Source organism: Pongo pygmaeus, chromosome 5 (assembly GCF_028885625.2).
Source record: "Pongo pygmaeus isolate AG05252 chromosome 5, NHGRI_mPonPyg2-v2.0_pri, whole genome shotgun sequence".
Lineage (NCBI taxonomy): Eukaryota > Metazoa > Chordata > Mammalia > Primates > Hominidae > Pongo > Pongo pygmaeus.
Window position 1 is genome coordinate 111,860,447 of NC_072378.2, and position 25,494 is coordinate 111,885,940.

At 40.7% G+C, this 25,494-nt stretch overlaps 1 protein-coding gene across 4 annotated transcripts in view; it reads right to left on the reverse strand.

The window, feature by feature from the left end:
* FYN (FYN proto-oncogene, Src family tyrosine kinase) overlaps window positions 1-2,540 on the reverse strand; it is a 217,372-nt gene extending 214,832 nt beyond the window's left edge. For 3 of the 4 annotated variants that reach the window (XM_054491040.2, XM_054491039.2, XM_054491036.2), the window contains exon 1: window positions 2,402-2,540. The gene's annotated coding sequence lies outside the window, so the exon portion shown is untranslated. The remainder of the gene's footprint in view (window positions 1-2,401) is intronic. The other variant, XM_054491037.2, reaches the window with a different exon arrangement.
* Window positions 2,541-25,494: the final 22,954 nt, after the last annotated feature.

Consider the following 25,494-nt stretch of genomic DNA (forward strand, 5'->3'; position numbering starts at 1 on the left):
ATAAGTAAGATAAGGTTCCTTTTATCAATGTGCTGACCAAAATTAATGGTGGAAATAGACTCATGCCAAACGTAATGCCTGCTGCCAAAGTTTGAAACCAAAACATGATGATTTGTTTGGAAAGGAGAAGATGGAAACGGCTTCACAGAGGAGATGACATTTGAGCTGGGCCCCAAAGGTTAAAAAGGACTTCAAGCAAGTCAGATGGGGTTGGAGATTCCAGACCCAGGAGAAAGCAGAGTGTGCATTTGCTCACATTCAACCTTATCATTAAGTCTCTTAAACTTGGTCAACAAAGTGTGAGTTTATGTGCTCTGGCTTTCCTTCCTGGGTCTGGCATCAAACAAACGACCCTTTGTTTTTACAGTAAACTCATTAACCCTATTGCTTTTTTTAACGTAAAAAGTTCCACGATGAATGTTCTTAAAAAGTGCGTAAGTAAATATTTAATGAATCATAACTCTTTTCTAATAAAATTACTGAAGACTAAACCTACAGTTCGGTTACTTATAATAGTCGAGGAGCCATACTTTTAGGAAAGAACGGGTTCAAGTTTTGACAATATCGATTAAGCATGTAATAGTCACTGGCTTACAAAACGGAACATTAAGCCCCCAGATTTACATTAACATTTCCTCCTTAAAAGGAACATCAAATGGTTTAGACTTCAGTCAAGATTCTCTACAGCCCCAGTTTATAGCCAAGTGGCCCCAAAGCCTCAGATAGTTAAACCACTTCCTCCAAAAGTCTGTGAGTCCCTTTATCTGAACACAGGGTACCCATGGAGCAGGGACTGGGGAAGAAGACAGTACAAAGGGTGGAAAGTATTGCAGTTGCTTGGGTGGTGAGAAAGGAAGTGGGCGTCCCAAGACTACCTTGAAGCAGGCAAGAGGCAGTCTGCAATGGTCTTCCAAACGCTAACTCTAGACCGTTTTATCCACGTCCCCACGTATTTACTTCAATAAAAGGGTAAAACAACATCACTGGGCAGACAGGATTTCATTTCAAAAGACTTCAGCACAGTGCCCTCTTAGACTTGAGAGAAGAAGCCATTCAGGCTGCCTCCCTCTTATCAAATACCAATTTAATTCTGATTCAGAAACAAAATTCTTGTGACCCCCACATCAAGCTACTCTACCCCAGCTCTTAGTACTTGTTCCCAAAAGGAGAGGGGAAAGAACGAGGGGACGGGAAAGCTACCTTGAAAGTAAAGCAACTCTTAAGACTGCTGGAATAACTGTCCCCTTAAATCTAAGAAACACTGCAGCTGCCAGTCAACACCACCGGTCTCTGAACACAGCAAAATGCCGACACCTGCCACCCGGCATCTGGGGGTTCTTTTATTTTTTGGTAAATGTGGCAGGAAAGACTCAGAGAGATCAACTGCTTCATGGGAAAGAAAGGGAAGCCCCAGGGAAGAGAGACAAGAAGCATCGTGCCTATCCTAGGGTACTTTGTGTGTCTCCTCTCTATGCACTGAAAGGGCTCTTTGTGTCACACTCACACTCACACACACACACCCGGCGAGTCTGTGTGATTTATTGGGGGAAGGAGGGGCAAGAAGGGTGATTTTATTATCTCTCTTCCCAGTGAGTCCCAGCACATCTCTGCCTGGGCCCAAGCTCGGTGGCCTCCTTCTGGCCCAGTCCCCTCCGCCTGTGGCCGCAGAGATAACAGAGGGGAGGAGCCCAAACAAAAACAGCCATGGATCTAGGGAAGTAGAGAGGAAATCCAGCGAGGGAGCCGGAAAGGAAGGAGAAAGGAGCTGGAAGGAGCAGAGGGGTGGGGGACAGAGGAAGAGGAGGGAAGTCTCCAGCACAGGGGAAAGGGGAAGGGTGGGTGGGTGGTGGCACAGGAAGAGTGAAGGGGAGGATGGGGGAAGTGCAAGGGAGGTGCCAGAAATAGGCAGGAGGATGGGTTGGAGGAGGCGACCGCCGCCGAGGGAGGAGGCCGAGAGGTGGAGGAGTGGGGCAGGGGTTGGGTGGGGAGGGAAGCAGCACGGGGCATCAATTATTAAGTGATTACATCATCCCTGACATTAAAACAACATACACAGCCCCAGTCCCCGCGGGGGGCCCCGAAAGGAGGGCGGGGGCGGAGTCTGGGCCAGCCTCGCCCCCAAGCCAATTCCAATTTTCACCGGGCGCCAGCTTGCGGGCGAGGAAATGGGGTCCCCATCCCCGCGCTGCCTTGGGGCCGCACCCCGCAGGGGTGTCCTCCGGTGCAGCCGCGGGAAGACCCCAAGCACCGACTCCCCGGCAGCCCCGCGGAGCGCCCTGGCGGCCAAGGGACCGCAGCACCGGGCCCCGCGGCGGGGGCGGCATGCGCGGGGGCGCCGGCGGCCGGGCTTCTCCGCAGCATCCCCGAGGCCTCCCGCGACGCATCCCCGCCGCCTGCTTACCTGCGCGGCGCTCAGGCTCCGGAGCCCACTCACATGGTCCTCTCCCCGCCCTCCTCCGGCGCGGCCGAGGCGGCTCCGGGGGCTTCCCGGCGGGCCCGGGAGCTGGTGGGCCTTCCGAGAGCACCGAGGGGGCGGCGCCGGGGTGTCCCCGGCCCGGCGGCCGGATCCCTCCCTGGCGCGGGCGGCGGCCGCCGGGCGGTGCGGCGCGGGCGGCGGCTTTGTGTGCGCCCGGGCGGTCCTCGGTGCGCTGGGAGAAGCGCGGCGCGCCCGGGCGGGAGAGGACGCGCTGCTCGCAGGGCAACCTCGCCTCTACTCTCGCCGCCGGCCGGCGGGCGGGTCTCGAAGGCCTTCGGCTCGCGGCGACCCCTCCTCCTAGCCCGCGGCAGCCCCCTCCTCGCCGGCTCCGCTCCTGACAGATGGCGCAACTGCAACGACGCGCCGCCGCCACCAGCGCGGCTGCTCGCTGCTACTCTTGCTGATGCTCGGCCCCTCCAGCTCCGGAGGGGAGCGAGGAGGGGGCGGGGCGCGCCCCGAGAGTGACAGGCCCGGCTGCCCTATCAAAGAGCCCCTTGGGAGCTGCGGGCCGCAACCATTGGCGCCTGGGGCGTGGGCAGGACGGCAGTGGGTGGGGCCGCCGAGTGGGTTGAGCGTTACTGTGGCAGCGGGCATCCCAGGGTGCGTGCAGTGCAGGGTGTGCAAGAGGATGCGAGGTTGGAGGAGGAGGTCTGTGTGTTTTTAAGGATTGTGTGGAGTTGTGAGGTGGCGGAGTAGGGCGGGAGAAAGAGCGGAGAGTGTGAACTGCAGTTTCTGCTTTGCGGAAGGTTGCAGCTGCTGCTGCAGATTGGCACCTGCCATTCCCCCAAAACCATGGGAAACCGCCTCGAGACAGGGCTATCTTGCCTTTCTGGTGTCTTTTCATTTGAGGGTGAGAGGATGAAACGGAAAATTGGGCGGTGATAGCAGCGTTTTCTTTGATCAAACTGAAAAGAGTACGGAGCAAAGTAGAATCCTGTCCTGAAACGTGGAAACGCACAACAAATAACAATAAGGAGGAGAAGGAGATTAGGATCATTTTATCAGTCCCCTATTTCTGGGGACACTCATTTATATTTTTTTTCTAGCAAAAGTCTGGAGGAAGTATTACTGAAATGGGGGGAGGGGCCAAGCGGCGACTAAGGAACCTGAAATGACAGAGATTTGTTCGTACATTCCCCCCCACAAAAAAACCCAAAAACCTTGTTTAATTGTACTCATTGGCTGTCTTTGGTTTCTCATGACGTTCAAACTTCTCATGTTTTTTTCCTCTTCACTGAATCTGAGCTTTTGCTCATATTTCCCTTGATGAAATAATTGCCGGTTTAGTATACAGTTGGGAGTGCATCGGTCTTTATTTCCTATCCAGCTTTTCTATGGCAGGATGTAACTTCATAAAAAGAAACACTTTGGCTTCCTGATTTTCTTTATAGGTAATTCCTGTTTACTGAAAGTTCTGCTTTAAGGCATACTCAGAATTGCTCTCCTTAATGATTTTGGCAAGAACCCTACCTTTCCCCCTCAGCAAATCTAATGTTCTAAGAAATTATAAGTGAATCAGCTTCTGCTTCTGTGCTCAAAATCTATAATATTACCTTTCCGGCCCACTACTTGTTTTTACTGTAGCTTAAAAAATCAGTCCCTTTTGCTGACTTTTTTCTTTTTGTACACACTACTTTTTAAGAAAAGTTGCTAACATTTATTAAATGATCTGCATCCTATGGAGGAGGAAACTGAGGAAAAGAGAAGTTAAGTAACTAACTCAACGTGACAGTATACGGTGGTTACTGGACTTTTTTCCTTTTCCTTAAACAAAATGACAAATTAAACCATGTTTAAATTGTGTCTGGAAATTCCATAATCCCAAGAAATGGAACCATAGCTAGGACTAGGATATTTCCATACAAGAGAAAGCCAGCTTCATTTAGCCAAGAATTGCTTATCTCAAGAGCAGAGGCTGTTCGTCTTCAGGGCTAGTCCACAATGGCTGTTCTGGGTTTATTTGGATTGGGATGCAGAGGCAGTTGTGTAGAGCAATGGTTCTCAAACTTTGACATGTATCAGAAATAACTGAAGGGGCTTGCTTAAACATGAATTGCTGTGTTTAACCTCCTGAGGTTCTGATTTAGGGGATTTGGGATGGTGCCCAAGAATTGCACATTTAGCAAGTTCCCAGGTAATGTTGATACAGCCCATCTGGAGACAGCACCTTGAGGACCATAGTTCTAGAATTGGGCTGTCCAAGCAGATAGCCACTAGTCACACGACTGTTAAGTACTTGAAATGTACTTCAGTATTGGAAATTTGACTACTGCAAATTAGGATGTGCTGTAAATGTAAAAGATGTATTAGATACTTCAGATCGAGCATGAAAAATGGAATGTAAAGTATCCCATTTTAATATTGATTACATGTTAAAATGATAGTCTAAATGTACTGTGCTAAATAAAACATATTATTAGAGTTAATTAAATTGTTTCTTTTATTTTTTAAATGCATCTACTAGAAAATTTTAAATAACTTATGTGGCTCAAGTTATATCTTTATTGGGCAGCACTGGTCTGGAGTTGTTTCTGATTCCAGCTCCACAGTTCACTGTTGGGAGCACTTTGATGAAGCAAGTCGCTTATCCTTTTTGAACCTTAGCGTCCTCATACGTAAAATGGGAAAAATAGTAAAACTGTTCTCAAACTATTCCTGACAGACTAAGTGTCATATGCTCTCAGAAAAAAACACTCTTAGGCTATAGACCTCCTTGAAATTTCATGTTTACTTCTATCTATCTTACGCTAAATCTGGAAATCTGGAGTAGGTGGGATAAGTCCTCTCTCTCTCTCTCTCTCTCTCTGTCTCCCTCTCTGCCCCTCTCTCTATGCTTCTTCAAGAGAAGTCACTTCTTAGTGTCTGCAACTCTAATAGCTTCTTGATCTAATTAGTGGGCAAAGAGACAATGTGATTAAAATGACAGATTAACCTGCTCCCATCAAGACTTCATCCTGTTTTTTGTAATTCTTTCCTTACCTACTTTTTTATCTGTTGCCCGTCTTAAATGTAGCTTTAAATGGATTTGGACTCCTCAGGAGGATTTGCTAATGGTCTGAACAAGTGTATAGAGCACTGCAAAAGATTTGGATACTAGTCCTGTTTTGATCTGTTCTGCCAGTCTCTACCAAGAACTTGATTAAAGATCTGAGACGCTGTCCCTGGCCTACCCAAGGTAAGTAATATTGTCTCCCACAACCACCAGTTTTGTTTTCTTATGAGTAGCTTCTATTATACAAATTAGAATGTAGTCATTGTTCTAGAACTTCTTTTAGACTTCATTGATTTTGTTTATATATTTTGTATTTTTCTACTTGTTTTACCTTAACGTTTCCTGTTTCTATTCTGGCTTTCTTGAACTTGTCTCATCTGAATCTTATCTCTTGCTTTTAAAGTAACTTTTTTCTTATTTTTAACTTTATTAGCTAAAACATTTTCTTGTCTTATTATTTCATTTTAGTTTTAATCTTCTCTTAAATATCAACTCAACAACAACACATATGGCAAGGGTAAAAACCCTCAATGTAGAGATTTTACAAATCAACAAGAAAATAAAGATGAACGTTCGAACTGAAAAATATGTGCAACAGAAACAAAACCCAAAATGGCCAGTAGATGTGATAGGAGGTTCAACAGGAAAATGGATATCCATACCCTACTAGTGGAATTTTTAATTGGTACAACATTGCTGGAAGGCAGTTTAATAGCATTTGTGAAAAGCCTTTTAAAAAAAGTATACATTTGAACAAGTTTGCAAATTCACAAACACACGTGCACGTATGATGGGAATAATTGGAACATTGTTTATAATAGTGAAACACTGAGAAAAGTTCATTAATAAGGGATTTGCTGTGTAAATTATGTTATATCTATAATAGAATACTATGTAGCCATAAAATTATAACATTGCCATTTATTTATTTATTTATTTATGTGGAAAGATTTTCACAACAAATTAAAATTAAGAAGAGCTAATAAATTAGTATTGTGTTTGTATGTGTACGTATGTATGTTTATATATGTGTGTGTATTAATACACATATATTTCCATTATTTTTAAACTTATCTATATGTGTAAATTTTCATAGAAAGCAATACATACATAAAAATTTTAATGATCATTTCCTCCAAGTAATCATATTTTAGGTCATTGTTATTTTATTTTTTATCTTTTTCTTAATTTCCTCAACTTTTTACATTGGGCGTTTATTATGTTATTAGAAAAAACAATAAAAACTTATTTTAAACTTGTTCCTTTTTTTGCTACTTTAATTCTCGTTTTTCTTCCTCTTCCTCCTGTCTGCTGTTTTTCCTCCCTTTTGAAGGCATATTGCCCCAGGGTAGTGTTCAGGAATCAAGACCAGGACCAGAGGGAGGCCTTCTGCTTCCATCCACCCACAGACACCCTTCTTGTTTCTGGCGGGTCTTCTGGGACTTGCAGGAATGATTCTTAAAAAACTTCACTTTGAGGCTAGGCATGATAGCTCATGCCTGTAATCCCTGTGCTTTGGAAGGCTGAGGCCAGAGGATTGCTTGAGCCCAGGAGTTTGAGACCAACCTGGACAACGAAGCAAGACCCCATCTCTAAAAAAAAAAATAAATGCCAGGTGTGGTGGTGTACACCTGCAGTCTCATCTACTTGGGAGGCTGAGATGGGAAGATTGCTTGAGCCTGGGAGGTCAAAGCTGCAGTGAGCTCTAATTGCACTGCTGTAACAGAGTGAGACCCTGTCTCAAAACAAAACAAAATGAAACAAACAAGCAAAAAAACCCCTTCACTCTGAGAGCGGGACACCACTGCTAAAGTGGCCCCAGGGCTAACCTGTCTGTACTTGGCATACCTGGTTCACTGTTTACCTCTTGCTTCTGATGCCTCATATCAAGTCCTTATATAAAGAGTGACATATTTTTATATCCACTATCTTTAGAACATAGCCAATGGATTTAGGGCATTTTGGGTCCACAGCTTGCCATGAGCCAGCAGGAGATGGTCCTGGAAAAATCTCATGTGGGAAGGACATTCCACACAACACCCCAGCCTGAACTCAGAAAGGAGTGTAGGTGATGTTAAACCTGCCTCTGGAAGGAAGATACCTGTGACTCTTCTGAAGTTGAGATTCTGGCCCTACTTTTCTACCATTGTCTCTCTTGTTAAATTGTGTCCACACTGGACAGCTGGTCCTCCTGGCAGGCAACAGCAGAGCCCTCTTGGCATTTGGCTTTCCAGCTCCCTTTTCTCTTAAAAAGATGGAGGGTGGACTGACTAGACAGGAGTTATTATGAACATGGTTTTAGAGCCCAGGTGCACTGAACCTCTTTTGAATGCTTTCAACGTGTCAGGGTCAGTACTGGGCAAGCCAGGCATGCTGGGGAGGAAGAGAGGCATATATCCTAACCAGACCACAGGGAGGGTGAATGGGGTGGCACTGATTGAAGATGCGCTTCTTTGATTCTTTGCGCGACTCCCCAAAGGTGGCTTGGATTATTAGCTTGTGAAGTTCAAGTGCCTGAGAATGGATCTTAATCAACCTTGGGGGTCTAGATGGAAACCCTTCTAATTTCATAGAGTTATCTTCCAACACACCTCCTGCAGGGACCCCATAGGAGCCTAACAAAGGAGGCTGTTCTGTCATAAGATGGCCTGTCCCTTTCTTCTGCATACTAACCAGCCATACCTTTCACTCTGGCCCTTTCTTGACTCCTCACTGTCTGCCATTTCCAAGCTCTGCTCAGTGCAGTGATGGTATTTAAGACTCCTCCAGTGTGGTGGAGCCAATAGAACACCCCACACTAGTGCAGATCAGAAACCTTTGGACTCCCCTGTTTGCAGGAACAGGTTGATTAGGCCTGATCTTCTTTAGGTGAGCTGACCCTGACTTGACACTCCACGGGAGACCCTCAAGAGTGACACTGTGAGGCTAGCAGATGCTTTTTGTTTTGTTTTTATCTGATAGAGCTCCTAGAGTGTGCCCTGAATGATTCAGTTATTTTCCTGGTCATAGCTTCTTGTAGTCCTAAAGAAAAAGAGATAATGCCTCAGCTTTCTAATTAGTTTAGTGATCTACATCTGTGTGAAATGTGGACTTCATGACATTTATCTTGCTACTTTCAAGAATTCAAATATTCCGTCTGTCAAGTTGCCAAGGGAAAAAATGAACTGAAGGAGGAGGAAATTATTGTATCAGTTAAGGTTCTTGGTTGCAAGCATTGAAAACCTACTATGTCTGACTGGGCACAGTGGCTCACACCTGTAATCCCAGCACTTTTGGAGGACGAGGCAGGGGGATTGCTTGAGCCCGGGAGTTCAAGACCAGCCTGAGCAATATCATGAACCTCCATCTCTATAAAAAATACATAATTAGCCAGACAAGGTGGCGTGAGCCTGTAGTCCCAGCTACATGGGAGGCTGAGGTGGGAGGATCACCTAAGCCTGGGAGGTTGAGGCTGCAATGACCTGTGATTGGACCACTGCACTCCAGCCTGGGTGACATGATAAGACCCTGTTTCAAAAACAAAACAAAATGACAACTACAACAAAACACAAAAACCAATACAAAGAAAACCCTACTATGTCTAATTTAAGCAGAATAGGAATTTTTTTAGGAAGCTATTGGTTGGCTCGTAGAATCAATTGGAAGACTTAAGAACCAGGCTCAAAAAGAAAAAAGAGGGAACCAGGTATCATTACCCAGGGGCAGAATTGAGAGCTGGTTAGGACACCTCTGCTGGTGTCCTCATCTTACCAGAGACTTTTGCCACTGCCAAGGGGCAACACTACTGGATGTAGATTCCAAGCCGTCTTTTTATCCTTGTGTCACTTGCTGAAGATTCAGATTCCTAGGTGGCAGCATCCAATATGCTGACTATACCCCAGCTGCCAGCCAGGGTAGGAGGGAGTTGGGGGTCAGGAGGCGGAGGAGGGGGAGGGAGATTTGTATTTTTTCAGCTTCTGTGGGAAATGGTCAGATAATTTTGCCCCACCCAACTCAGATAATAGGACTCTCCCCCCTCAAAAAAAGGGAGATGAGATGCTGGGCCAGAATTTAAAAATGACAAATGCCCACTGCAATTGGTCACCCAGATCTCTGTGACCCTCAGTGATCCATGATTGAGTGTCCCTATTCATTTAACAGGAATTTCTTTCTTTCCAGTCTGTCCCCTAGGCCCATCCTTACATTCCCTTAGCAAGGTACACAATATTTGTTGAACATAATGTTTAACATGAATGATCTTTCAACTTTCAGTTATTCTACATTTCCCAAGGGAGAGTTAATTGTCTCTGAGAGTGAATGCCAGGATTTATGACACATCTTGTAGGGATGTGAAGCTTCTCAGGAATGGGAAGATTGATGGGTTTTCTTATGCTTTCTCCTACCCTGAAAATCTGCATATGAGGTTCTGTCAGTCTTCCTTCCTTCCTGTTTATTATCCTTCTTTATGTAGGAAACACTCTTGTGTGGGTACCCAGCTCACAGTGATTCCTCTTTTCTGGGAGTAGCTCCCAGTGCCCAGGAGTGGGCTCCTGGAGGCCATGTCTATATCAAGTGACCCTGTAGTACCCCATCCTAGCTGATATGGTTTGGCTGTGTCCCCTCCCAGATCACATCTTGCATTATAGTTCACATAATCCCCACATGTTGTGGGAGGGACGTGGTGAGAGGTAATTGAATCATGGGGGCAGTTACCTTCATGCTATTCTTGTAATAGTGAGTAAGTTCTCATGAGCTCTGATAGTTTTATAAGGGGGTTCCCCCTTTGCTTCTCATTCTTCTCTCTCCTGCCTTCTTGTGAAGAAGGACGTGTTTGCTTCTCCTTCTGCCATGATTGTAAGTTTCCTGAGGCCTCCCCCAGCACTGTGGAACTGTGAGTCAATTAAACCTCTTTCTTTTATAAATTACCAAGACTTGGGTATGTCTTTATTAGCAGTGTGAGAATGGATTAATACACCAGCTATAGCCAAATGACTAGGGATAGACACTTATCCCTGAATGAGCCAAGTATTATTTACCAAGAATTTGAAAACTGGATAAGAGAGATACAGAGCTGGGTATATTAGCCAGCTAAACAAATTAGTAAACTAAAACCAACTTCTATAACAAACAATCCCCAAATCTCAGTGGTTTTACATAATAAAGATTTACTTCTCTCTAAAGTCACAGGCCATTTGGGTTTTGATGAACAGTTATTCTTAAAGTGATTCAGGGACCTAGGTTCCCTTTAACCAGGATTTCACTGGATCCTATTTATATGACTGGGAAACAAGGAAGGAGAGGGAATTGAATGGCAGATTTTAGGGGTCAGGTCTAAAGATGACATACATCATTTTTGCTCACATTCTGTTGGCCAGAACTAATCACACAGCCACACCTGTAGGCATGGGAGCTGGGAAATGTCATCTAGTGGTGTCCCCAGGAAGAAAAGGAAATGGCTTTGGTGAGTATCTAGCCTGTGTGCCACATTGAGAGATGGTAAAATTGAGTAGCGCTCTGGGGAAACAATACATAGATATGCATTTTACATAGATACAAAATATGTTTTACATAGATATAAAGTACAAAAATTTGGGATAATATTAAAACTTGGAAATAATATCAGCTATCCTTCTCTAAATTTCATTTTGGCTGTTGCTTTACTGATTTGGCTAGCATTACATTTTTGTTTGTATTATAACGTAGCAGTCCTCATCAAGCCAGACACTAGGACGGCAAGAGATATTTTTGCCAGGTACATGTCAAAAAGCACTAATTCTAAGTTAGCATCTATCTATTGATAGTATGTGAAGAGCAAAACTTCTTTCTTGAGGAATCTTAGATGCAATTTTTGTTGCTTATAAATGTTAAAGTTTCATCCTCATGGATATACTTTGAAAATCCCTTAGTCCACCATACTCTTCACCCACTCCCTATTGTCTCCAGATCTGTGGAAATAGATTCTGGGTCAGCTATACTAAAGTGGAAGATAAACACTTTCTACTAAGTCTAAAAAAGAATTGAGTCTATTTTAAGGAACTATCTATTGCAAGTTTCTCAATTTATTTAACTAGTTGCCTATTGATGGACGTATAAGATGCTTCCAATCTTTTGTGATTACAAACATGCTGAAATTCTTGTCCTTACACATACATCATTTTGTACATTTATAAACATATCTGTCTACCTTGAACATAAGAACACATGTATTGGCTAGATATAGGATATTGTAGTGAGTTCAAAATGAACTCACACAGATATAGTTTATAATATATAATCTATGTTTATGTATGTATTTATCTCTATATAAATATATGTATATTTTACATAGATATATCTTGTATATATATGTGAAAATACCTGGGACTGGCTGTCTGAGCCAAAAAGAGCAGAAATAATTACTTGGGATGTGTGAATTTGGCAAGTACAGGTATAGAAACTCAAATCTCTGTTACATATTAGAGGTTTAGTTTTTCTAGCTTGCAAATCAAGGTCAACCACCCAATGGCAGCCAGAAAAGATATCAAATAGACATAAATTATTCATGAGCTTACAGAAATTAAACTCATTTTACCCCAAGAGAATCAAATTTACTAAGAATGGTCTGTTGAAAAATCAGAAAATATTTCATACAGAAGCAAAACTGAAATTTATTTCATCCTGCATTTCATTTATCATTTATTTCAATGAATTGGCTTTGGATAAGCCATAGGCATTCCCCAAACTCTTTCTGTCTGTCTTTCAATGAAAAGAGGAACATTCAATTTCTATTCAAAACTGAAATTAGACAAAGACACCCTTTTCACCACTAATACTTAACATTGTTCTGAAAATTCTAGTAAATGTAGTAAGACAAAAAGAAGAAACCATAAATATAAATGACAAAATGGTGACAAAATTCTATTAATTCCTGTTAATGTAATTGTCTACCTGGCAAGACCAAGAGAATCAACTGAAACACTATGAAAACTAATAAATGAATTCAATATGGAGCCAGTTGCCAAAGATCTTGAGGATGGGTTCCAAAAACAGTGAGTTAGGTGAAAGTTGTGCATAGTCAAAATCACCTTTGAAAATTATCCAAATTGCCCGTGAAGTGCTGTATACATGAGGGGTTTTGTATACAACTCTAGATGCTATTTCTGTATAGATATATAAAATATATAGTAATTTGCAGCATGTACGAGTATATATGTAAAACAACTTAACAATACTAATTTTTGCACACCAAAAACTTGTGTTTGAATATATTATTATTTGTATATATGGGAAATGCCACAGACAAAAAAATAAATAATTTTCCCATATATCTAGTGAGAAATTATAATTTTTAAAAGTTCTTTGGTTACAATGGCAACCAAAAATAAGTAGTGGTCACATCTTGGTTTGGGCTGTCCTAGTGGTAAACCCTGAGACAAAGATGAGTATTAGAGTTGTTTGTTGAAAAGTGAACCCAGGAAACCCAGTCTGGGAATGAGGGTAGGAAGAGAGGGAAGTCCACAGATGGCGCATTATGAAGCTAGTACTCCTGGGGGCAAATAGAGTATCACCTCACTGAGTCCGCTCCGGGAGACACTGTGAGTATACATCACAGTCATTCCAGCAGAAGGCAGAGGAAGCCGGGTGTTCACTCACTGTATTAGTGAGTGTTCTACACAGAAACAGGACGCACATATGTATATGATTTACTATAAGAAATTTGGTCATGAGATTATGGAGGCTGAGAAATCCCATGATCTACTATCTGCAAGCTGGAGACCCAGGAAAGCTGGTGATGTCGTTATGAAAGCAAGAGCGCTAATGGTATAAGTCCCAGTCAAGAGCAGGAGAAGACTGATGTCCCAGCTCGGCAGTCAGGAAGAGAGAGTGAATACCCTTTTCCTCTACCATTTTGTTCTATTCAGACCCTCAAGGGATGGGATAATGCCCTTCTACATTAGAGAAGGCAATCTGCTTTACTCAGTCAACTAATTCAGATGCTAATTTCACCTGCAGACACCCTCACAGACACACTTAGAAATAATGTTTAATCTGGGCACCCCATGTCCACGTCAGGCTGACACATGAAATTAACAATCATACCCACATAATTCCCCACTGTTATTGGTTAGAGGCTATTTCGAGGAACATAAACTCCAGATTTCCGGCTTACCAATGGAAATCTGGAGTTTATGTCCCAATGGCCAGATAAGATCCCAATGGCCAGAAAGGATCCCTCATAGAGCGCAGGGATGGACTGGAAGTGGCCCTGGTAAGTGGGAGGGTATTTGGTAAGTCAGTCACTGGCAGGGTCTACCATGTTAACCCAAAAAGAATAGGTTCTACATGTAAAAACCACACATTTTTACTGAGAATCATAAAAAAGATTTAAATGGAGAGATGGACCAAGTTCCTGGGAGGAAAGACTTAATAATGTTAAGATTTCAATTTTCCCAAATTAAACTATAAATCAAATTCAATTCCAATTAGAATTCTACTGGGTCTTTTTTTTTTCTTTTAAGTTTATCTGGAAGGAAAAAAAATGAATAAGAACAGATAAAAAATTTTTGAAAACTTGGATGTAGTCAATGTTACCCTTGAGAATTCTTTAAATAATGAGAGGGTATTGCTCTTACCAGATAATAAAATAGAGTAGTATTGGTGCAAGACAAGTAAAGACAAGCACAGAAATCCTAAAAATTGCAAGAACACACCCAAATGTTTATAAGTGTGTAATATATATTACATATGACATTTCATGTAAGCCATAAATGAAAGGAATATTGAATAAATATTGTTGGGTTAAGTTAAATCTTACATCATGTCACATAGTAGAACAGATTCCATATGAATTTAAGATTGAAATGTAAATAAAATAAAAATATTAAGTACCAAACAGAATAAAATGAAGGTTAATATTTATGGACTCTCAGAATGGGAAAGTTCTGCCTAAGCTTGACACCCAAGATAGAATCTGAGAGGAAAGAAAAGGTAGAATTGAGTACATAAAAGTGAAAGCATCTAGACCCTAATAAAACAGAATAAAAGACAAAAGGGAAAGGATTAATATACTTAATATATACAGTGCTTGAAATTATTGAAAATCAACAAGAAAATATTAAAGCACCAATAAAAATTTAACTGGGCAAAGTAGCCATTCACCCATTATTTAACTAATATTTCTTGAGAGCCTGTTATATGGGAGGCATTGTGCTAGGCAATGAGTATATGCTGGTGAAAAAAATGACATCATGTCTGCTCTCCCAGATCTTAAGAGTCTAATAGGTGAGACATAGCTCATAAGAAACAAATATATCTGTAATTACAAACTGTCACAAATACTATAAGGGGATCAAATAAGGCAGAGTAACGGAGAATACAGAAGGGAAGTACTTTGATAGAGTGGTCAGGAAAGGCCTAAGCCCTTTAGGATGAGAAGGAGCTTGCTAGGTAAGATGGTGGGAGGAAGTGAAAAGAGCATTCCAGTAAGAGGAATCAGCATGTGCAAAGGCCCTGGGGTGGCAAACGCTTAGTGATACAAGAAACAGAAAGGAGGCTTGGGTGGAAAGGGAGAGGGCAAACAGAGTGGTAAGGAATGAGCTTGAAAATATGGATAAGGGTCAAGTTATGCAGAGCTTTCTAGATCATGATAACTAGTTTGAAACTTTATAAATTATGGGAATCCAATAAAGGGCTTTAAGCAGGAAAATAATCTGATCAAATTTTACGTTAAAAAAAAGTTTTGTGAATGCTACATGGACAACAGATTGGAGGGATGTGAGTATGAACAGGGTGGCCAGATGGGAAATTGTGGTGGGGTTTAGACTAGCCTAGGTAATGTTGACTGTGACTGAGGTTTATAGAGTGGAGGAAGAGGAGAAGATGGCTCAAGATATATTTTGAATGTAAAACCCCAAACCATAAAAACCCTGGAAGACAACCTAGGCAATATCATTCTGGACACAGGAATGGGAATTCAAGATGAAGATGCTAAAAGCAATTGCAACAAAAGCACAATTTGACAAATGGGATCTATTTAAAATAAAGAGCTGCTGACAGCAAAAGAAACTATCAACAGAGTAAACAGACAACCTACAGAATGGAAGAAAATTTTGCAATCTATGTGTCTGACAAGAGTCTAATATCTAGCATCTACAAGGAACTTAAACAAATTTACTAGAAAAAAATCAAACAACCCATTAGAAAGTGGGCAAAGGACGTGAACAGATACTTTTCAAAAGAAGACATACATGCAGCCAACAAGCATATGAAAAAAACCTCAACATCACTGATCATTAGAGAAATGCAAATTTAAATTGCAATGAGATACCATCTCACACTAGTCAGAATGGCTATTACTAAAAAGTCAAAAAATAACAGGTGCTGGTGAGGTTGTGGAGAAAAAGGAATGTTCATATACTGTTGGTAGGAGTGTAAATTAGTTCAACCAGTGTGGAAAACAGTGTGATGATTCTTCAAAGATCTAAAACAGAACTACCATTTGACCCAGCAATCCCATTACTGGGGATGTACCCAAAGGAATATAAATCATTCTATCATAAATACATGCATGTGTATGTTCACTTTAGCACTATTCACAATAGCAAAGACATGGAATCAATCTAAACGCCCATCAGTGGTAGACTGGATAAAGAAAATGTGGTACATATATACCATGGAATACTATACAGCCATAAAAAAGAATGAGATAATGTTCTTTGCATGAACATGGATGGAACTGGAGGCTATTATCCTTAGCAAACTAATGAGGGAACAGAAAACCAAATACTGCATGTTCCCACTTACAAGGGAGAGGTAAATGATGAGAACACGTGGACACATAGAGGGAAGCAACACACACTGGGGCCTACCAGAGGGTGAAGGGTCAGTAGAACGAGAGGATCAGGAAAAATAACTAACGGGTACTAGGCTTAATACCTAGATGATGAAATAATCTGTACAACAAACCCCCATGACACAAGTTTACCTATGTAACAAACCTGCACATGTACCCCTGAACTTAAAATAAAAGTTTCAGAAAAGATATATTTTGGAAAGAGAAACAATGGGACTTGTTTATGAGTGGGAAAGGAAGGTGAGGGAGCAACCAAGAATAACCCTCAGGTTTCTGACCTAAGTAGCTCTGAAAATGGTGATGATATTTTCTGTGACAGGGAAGTCTGGGAGAAAAGCAAGGAGAGCTGATGTTTGTGTTAGAACATGTTAAAGTTGAGATTCCTGAGACACATTCAAGCAGAGATGTTATTATCAGTTGAATGTATGAGTCTGGAGCCTGGTTGGTGGGGGGGAGTTTGGGTTGGAGTTATAAATGAGGTAATTGATATCTGTGGTGATTAAAGTCATGAGAAACGAATGAGCTCACTTAGAAAGAGGACCTAGGACTGGGCCATGAGAGGTCAGGTAGAGGAGAAGAGTAAGAAGGAACAGATAGGCAGAAAGAAAACCAATCAGATGTGGTATCTGAGAAGGCGTGAGGAGAGTGTTTTCAAGTGGAAATGTTAAATGTTGTCAAATATTAGCCAAAGATCTAGGGAAATGAGATCAGAAAAATGAACCTGGGATTTTGTGAAGTAGAAGTCATTGGTGATTGGTGGGGGAGTGGGCTAAGACATCAAGGAACAGTGAGGAAGTGGACACAGAGAGTATATGACCTTTTTAGGAGGTTTAGTTCTGAAGGGGGTGCTGCAATACACATGGCTCAAGACCAAAACACAAAAGTTCACAAACAAATGAAAAAGCATTTCACCACATGGAAAAGCAAATTCAAGTAGAAAAGGGAAATCTTTTTTAAAACAATTTCTATCAAATTGGCAAAATACTGGATATTTTCAAAGTGGGGGAGGGATGCGCTCTCCTCCAAACTTCTATAAAGAGCTGGTAAATTTATATAACATTTTTGGACTTAGCTTTGTATTAACCATTTTGACCAGCAATTTCATTCCTAAGAACACATCTGAGGAAACAATCATGGATCTGTGCAAAAATGGATGTATTTTTTTGTCTCCATATCATGTATGATAGTGAAATATTGGAAAACAACTGTGACAGCCAACAGTAACAGACTGTGTAAGTTATAAAACAAACTCAGAAAAATTACTGAGGACACTGCTGTGGTCCAATCAATCTATAGATTTCAATATTTCTGAGAAAATATTGCCAGAATGTAAGACAAACCAGGCAATACTACTATAGAAAATATTTGATTGAAAAAAATTACTAGAAAGTTCTGACTTTGTGCAGGATTTGGCTACCTGAAAAGACAAGAGTACATGAAATTACTTCAGAAATAAGGTTTTACAGATTACTTTAACAAGCACTACATCATATTTACTAAAACTAGCAGAGTAACCAGTTTCAGTCTTGGGATTCTTGGTAGGATTCTCGTTAACAAGAAGCCATACATGAATTTGATTATTAATTCATTGGGGATTTCTCCTCTCCTTATCTTCTATCTTACAGTGCCCAATATCTTAATTTTTTCCAGCCTCATAGTCTTGGAGTTCTGCCTACATTTCTGGTAAATCTTTTAAGACTCAGCGTTGCTCTAGGATTTATTCTTTTGAAATCTATTAAGAGGGTTTCCTCTTCGCTAACCCCATGATGTGTGTTCTTTCTTTCTTTGTGTTCCCATAGCTATTTTCACTGTGTCTTTCAAGTAGCACAATGCAGTGATGAGGAGAGGGAAACTGGCTGAGAATTTTGAAGATTGGAAAATTGGGTCGATGCCAAAAAGTAGGAGTCTTTGTACCCCTTTTGCTCATTTACTTGCTCAGGTCACTGAGGACTGGAAAGCCTGAAGCTGAAACAGTAGGAGGGTTATCTTTTGTCAACAGAAGCAAGCAAAGCCACAGATTTGCACATTTAAAGCAGTATTGTAGCTATGTAATGGGATGAAAGAGAGCTCTCTCAGACAGCGGATCCCTGAAAATTGATACGTGGGGAAACAGCAGATCATTGCCAGAATTTTTAAAAAGATTCTTCTTCTTATTTAAAGTCAAACTCCGATTCCTCCTCATTTACTTTCTAGTTCATGATGTTTTCTACCTCAAGTCTATCCTCTCTTGTCTTCAGAAAAGAGGATTTCGGCTTTCTATTTAACTGGATACTCATTAAGGCTCAGCCAGCAGCAGCAGGATGCCTGCCCCATCCAAGGAGGAGGGGCTCCAGCTGGGAAAAGGACAGAGCTAGAGAGAAGCCCGGAGGCGGTCAGAGATGGACCTCGGCAGGGGCTGCACTTTTCAAAGCTGCTTTTCCTTTTTGGAGGAGAAAGAGGAGGATCAGAGGGTTGAAGTTCCCTCTTAGCACTTCTAACACGTACTTTGGACTTTATCACTACCAAATCAAGACTATAATGTGCAGTTGGTTTGCCCATTTTAGTTAATTTAATTGGAAAAGAAAAAAAAAAAAAAAGACCTACTAAAGACCTACTTACTCGAAAGATTTAGAAACAAAAGCCCAGGACTGTGGCAGCATAGGGACCAAGTGATCATAACTGCCATCGTCTTCCTTTCAAATGAAATGTAATCATATTTTTGCTCACACATGCTTAGGGAATTTCTGGCAAGATACCCAATTAACTACTGTCAATGATTATGTCTGGGGAGGGGTCCTAGGGCAATGACAGGCTGGAGGGAATTTTATCTTTTGCTTAATACCCTCTGTTCTGTTAGAACTTTTAATAAAATCTGTATATAATTTTTATTTTTAAAAACTAGCAATTTAGCTTTTAAGCTATTGAGTGTTCTAATTTTTAAAAATGAACTACTTTGCCACTTAACATAAAGTGAGGTAAACAGAAAGGAGTAAAGGAAAATTTTTTTTTCTAGAGTTTCCTCTCCCCTATTCCAAGACTCAAATGCCAGCTATGTTCATTCAGATAGAAAGATGGACAATATGATGGTGGCTGCTTAGAAGCAGGAGAATTTGAATTTGAACACAGTGCTACAAATCTGAATGCATTTTATTGGATTTCTTCTTCTTTCTTTTTCTGCTCCTGGTTTTTCCTAATTTTCTTTTGATTAGCGGTATGGCTTTCCTACAACAAAGAAGAGCTTCAGGCCTTGCTTTCCAGAATCCCATTGTTTCACCCAGTTCCTGAGGCAGTCATCTCACAGGACTACAGGAATGGTTTTGGTGAGATTTCTTCTTTCTGTCTCAATTTCTGCATGTAAATTGAAAGCTATAAAGCACATGGGTTAGAATGAACAAAGGCTTGGAATAGATGCATCCCCTTCCGTTTGGAGCCCTGAATAGAAGTCATGGCTTAGAAGAAGGGATGGCAGAGAAGAGGGAGAGAAGGAGAGAAGATAAACAGAATTAATGGGCATAGTCTCATTTTACAATTAAATAAAGACACTTTAATGGATATATGGATATTTCTCATAGATGATAGAGCAACGCCACAAGTATTTCTTGATTTCTACAGTTGAAGTGCTGCTTAGAAGGAATCTATTTCTTTTGTAAAATTATATAATAATTTATGGGCCCATGAGGAGTATCCCATTTAAAGGACTCTAATTAGGAATATTTTTGTAAAACTCATTTCATTAATTATCTCCTTTCTTTTATATCCCTTCAGCCTTTTGCATTCCATTAGTTCTTCCTTCTCATCAGACTTATTTATGACATTTTCATCCTAAAACAAAGAAAGAAAGAAAACCCTATCATGTCTCCTCTAGCTACTGCCCTCTCTCCTTCCCTTCACAGCTAAGTCCCTTCAAAAGGATGGTCTCCTCTAGGTCACCAGCCTATGTTAGAAATATTTGGGAATATGGAAAAGAAATAAGAAGACAAGTGTAGAGGCAGGAAGGCCCTTATCATTTTTTGCCCAAATGATTTTCCTGCCTCTACACCTGTCCTCTTACTTCTTTTCCATATTCCCAAATATTTCTAAAATGCAAATGTGATTATGTCGCCTGTTCATTTACAAATCTCTATTTCCCGTTGCTTGTGGGACAACATCCAAATTCCTCAGCATGACACACTAAGAAATATACTAGGTACTCATAGCAGATTGTGCTGTGTCCTTCACAAACATCCATACCAGCCATGTAGTTTGTTCTGTGTGTTTATAAATATAATGGGTTCCCAGAGCATGTTGGCTGTTCTCAAGCCTTTGTACCTTTGCATAAGCTCTTCCCTTTTCCTGGAATGATCTTCCTCCTTTCAACTGCCTAATACCTGTATTTTCTATAAGACCTAGCTCACTGTCATGTTGACCAGAAAGCTTTTGCTGAACTACCAGTGTGGGTGAGGTATTCTCTTGTGACGTATCCTCTCATGTCCCACTCACTGCAAGAGTTATGCTCCTGTATACTACAGGCACTCCATAAGTGTTTATTGAATGAATTAATTCATGAATGGTGACTATAATCTCTTAATTTATTTTAGGGTCTTTTTTTATTTTAACATTTATTTATTTATGTATTTACTTATTTATTTATGTATATATTTTTAAGACAGAGTCTCACTCTGTCACCCAGGCTGGAGCGCAGTGGCACCATCTCGGCTCACTGCAACCTCTGCCTCCTGGGTTCCAGCGATTCTGCTGCCTCAGCCTCCCAGGTAGCTGGGATTACAAGCACACGCCACTACACCTGGCTAATTTTTGTATTTTTTTTTTTTTTAGTAGAGATGGGGTTTCACTATGTTGGCCAGGCTGGTCTTGAACTCCTGACCTCAGGTGATCCACCCACCTAGGCCTCCCAGAGTGCTAAGGTTACAGGCGTGAGCCCCTGCGCCCAGCCTTAACTTTTATTTTAGGTTCAAGGGTATATGTGCAGGTTTGTTATATAGGTAAATTACGTGTCGTAAGGTTTGGTGTACAGATTATTTTTTTACCCAGATAATAAGCATAGTACTCACTAAATAGGTTTTCAGTCCTCACCCTCCTCCTACCTGAATCATAGATTTAGAATCATAGACCCAAAAAAGGATTTTATTGAATGATAGTCTTCAAAGGAAGAAAACAAAACTAGTAAGTAGATCTCACGAGTCCTATTTCTTTTCTCCTTTTCGTGCTTTCTGAAGTCTGTATTTTCATATTTCTCATTTGATTAATAAGGTATCTTTGTTATAAAGTTTTAACTAGAAAGTGACCACGTGACCAAAGTTATACAAAATATTAACCTGCTGACTCTTGGAGAGATGCACAGTATCCTTCCTGCTGGTCTAGGCTCAGTTCCTTAGCACTTACCTATAAATGTACAACACACTCTGCCAGTATTTAGCATGCACCTGTATTTGGTGACGTTGCCATTTAAAAACTATTGCTCCTTAAGAGACGGCAGGTAATAACTGTTTCCTGGGTAGAATTTTTGTTCTTTCTTTTTTCTTTTTAGTCTCTTTCTTCTAATTATCACCATCGTCGTCTGGAGAACTGAACCAATGAGTAAAGAGGATGCTGACACATTGGAGACCAGCCAGAAACGGGTTAAAGGTCATGTGTTTAAGAAGCAATGAAAATAATTTGACATACACAGCCTAGAGGAAAGGCAGAAAAACAAGGGTATTTTGATTTATAAATAACTAAGAGATATAAAAAGAAAAGGAGGAATTATATTGGATATGGTCAAAAAGATGGAGATGTGAGAAGAATGAAATAAGAAAAAAACCACAGTGTGTAGAGACTATTAAGCAATCTTGACCAGAAAAATAAGAAATTAAGTGATAAATATTGAATGTTAGGTGTCAGGCATATTTTAACAGTGTTACATGAGTTGCTAACCCATTTAATTCTCCTAACAGCCCAGTGATGAAAGAATTCTGTTATCTCGAAGGAGAAAACAGCCTTGCTGAATGATCTCACAGTGCACCAAGGCACTCTATGAACTATCTGCAGTAAAATAGTAATTAGCATTTATTAAATATTTACATTTTTTTTCTTGTTTTTTTTTTTTTTTTTGAGATGGAGTCTTGCCCGGTCGCCCAGGCTGGAGTACAATGGTGCAATCTTGGCTCACTGCAACCTCCGCCTCCCAGGTTCAAGTGATTCTCCTGCTCAGCCTCCCGAGTAGCTGGGGTTACAGGTGCCCTCCACTGCACCTGGCTAATTTTTGTACTTTTAGTAGAGATGGGGTTTCACCATGTTGGCCAGGCTGGTCTCAAACTCCTGACCTCGTGATCTGCCTGCCTTGGCCTTCCAAAGCGCTGGGATTACAGGCGTGGGCCACTGTGCCCAGCCCTAAATGTTTACACTTTTCAAAAGGACTTCTATACATGAGTTCATTAATACTCACAATGGTCCTGTTGTTATTCCTAGTTTTGGATGAGGTTAGGACTTTTCCATAGTCACTTAATTGTTAAATGGTACAACTGGGTTGTAAACCAGGTCAGCTCCTTCCACTATAGCATGCACAGCACTAGGAAGATAAATCTTAACTATAAGTGTATAACCCACAGAAACATAGGCCTGAACCCTTTCAGTTAGTCCTTTTTTTCATAAAGACATGTATTTGTTAACAGCTTTATTGAGATATAATTCACATAACAATTCCTATTTGAAGTGTATACATCAATGATTTTTAGTATATTTGGAACTGTATGATCATCATCACAATATAATTTTGCAACAATTTCATCACCCCTCACCCAAAGAAAACCCATATCCATTAGCTGTCATTTCATATTCGTCCCCACTCCAGTCCCTAGCAAGCACTCCATTACTTTATGTTGCTTACTCTGGACATTTCATATCAAGAGAATCATACAATATGTGGCCTTTTGTGTCTGGCATCTTTCCACTTACTACGTTTTCAAGGTTCATTCATGTTATACCAGTATTTCATTCCTTTTTATGGCTGAAAAATATTTCATTGTAATTGTTATACCACATCTTTAGTATTCATTCATCGGTGGATAAACATTTGGATTGTTTCTACTTTTGGACTTTTATGAAGAAGGTGCTATGTATATTCATGTACAGGTTTTTGTGTGAAAGACTTACATTTTAAAATAAATAATCATTTTCAGAAGTGTCCTAATGGCATTTCATAGAGGACTGATTCCATGGAATGTTCTGTAAAACAACAAACAAGTTCTATGGTCAAGTAAGTTTTGTTAATATATCAAAACATGCTTCCTTGCTCTATCAGCGCCACTGTAGACATTAGAGGCACCAAGAACACCTGCTCTAAGGAAACTTGTTTAACTTTCCTGCCCAGGGTTCTTCCAACTTCTATCATGCTGGAACCTTCTTTCACAGAACACTAATGTTCTGAGGAGCGAATGTACTATGAAGCATGTTTGGGGAAATGCTGCCCCAAATATTTAGCAATGAGAGCCTTTCAGGAAGTGAAGCAGATGATTGGAATTCATTCTGAGATCTGCTTTCCCTTAATCTGACCCAGGATCTTTGCATGTGACATGTACATTATAATAATAGGCTAACATTATGGCCGTATTTTTATTTGGGGTTAGGAAAAATAGGTTAACATTTTCTCTTGAAATATGGCTTTTGTGGTTAAAAAAAAATAGTCACCAGGTTGATCTGGCAGCATTGTCACCTGTCTCAGCAGAGCTTAATATCAATCAGCAACCAGTGGATACTAGGAATTAAGGTTCCTTGTTGATGTGGTTCATGCCTTCATCATCTCTGTGATTTCCCAGCACCTAGCAGAGGATCTGGCACATAGTAGTCACCCAAATAGTTAATGGTCAGGTGGGCATCCATTATAGAATGCATTCAGGACCATCATTTTACAGATAAAAGCATGAGCATTGGAAGGACTAACCGAATTGCCTAAGTTAGCAACTGCTTCTAGCTGCAGCACCAGGACCAGACTCAGATCCTCTGACTTATAATTCTGTATCATTTTCGGTGTGTACAACTTAAGGTTAGAATTTTATTTTTTTTCATCTAAATTTCAAGTGAGGTAAAAAAAAAAGTTTACACTTTTTATAAAGTGAACTGGGCTTGAGCTGTGCTAAAGGGAATTATGCCAAGAAATCAAGGGCTGAGGTTTTCTTTCCTTGGAATGGTGAAATCTGGAAAAGAAAGTAAGCACTGGTCCCAGTTGGAGTCTGAAACTATCAGCGCATAAGCCATGAAGAGTTAAGAGAAATACTAAGACAAAGTGATGAGAGCTAAACTGCAAACATCATGTGGAGTTTTGTTGTGCTGCCATGCATTTTCAGCACTGCTTATTTACATACCCAGTTTTTGGAATGGAAAAACTATCATTAAAAAAATGTATCTAAACACAGTCCATGCTAAAAAGCTTCGAAAAGATGAGCAGCTTGCTTATCCTTTGTGATTTTACCGGGTCACTCAACCTTCACTATGGTACATAAATCTAGTGTGCAAGAGTGGAGAAAAATATTCTTTTACGCATTTTGAGAACCTATATTCAAGATGAATTAGATACTACCCAAAGAGTAAAACGTCTCTTAAATTACTTACTGATACACATAAGATTACTCTAAAGAGTTACTTAAAGTAGTAACTTCTTGGTTTATAGGAAGATGCTGTCACATTGGGAATTAAATGTAAACTCAAGAATCCCTTTTGTCTGTCAGAAAGATTTATCTTAATCTCCTTTGCCATTTTATTTTATTTATGTTTTGAGACAGGGTCTCACTCTGTCACCCAGGCTGGAGTGCAATGATGTGATCTTGGCTCACTGCAGCCCCAACTTTCCAGGCTCAGGTGATCCTCCCACCTCAGCCTCCTGAGTAGGTGGGATTACAGGCATGCACCACCACACCCAGCTAATTTTTTTTTTTTTTTTTTGTAGACACAGGGTTTCACCAGGCTAGTCTCGAAGTCCTGGGTTCAAGCAATCTGCCCACTTCAGCCTGCAGAAGTGCTGGGATTATACAGGCTTGAGCCACTGTGTTTGGCCTCCTTTACCATTTTAGATTTAATTCAGATATTCCTAGATATGAAGAATTTCAAGTCACTTGATTTCATAAAGCATTCATTGAATCATTTTGTTTATTTTCACTAGAGGTTTTGAAGCTGCCAAAGAGTTCATCTGGGTCCTTTCCTGGGCCCCCAAATTTGTCTTCTTGGCCTGTTTTCTTGAGTTAGAGTATAAACTCTGAATGCCAT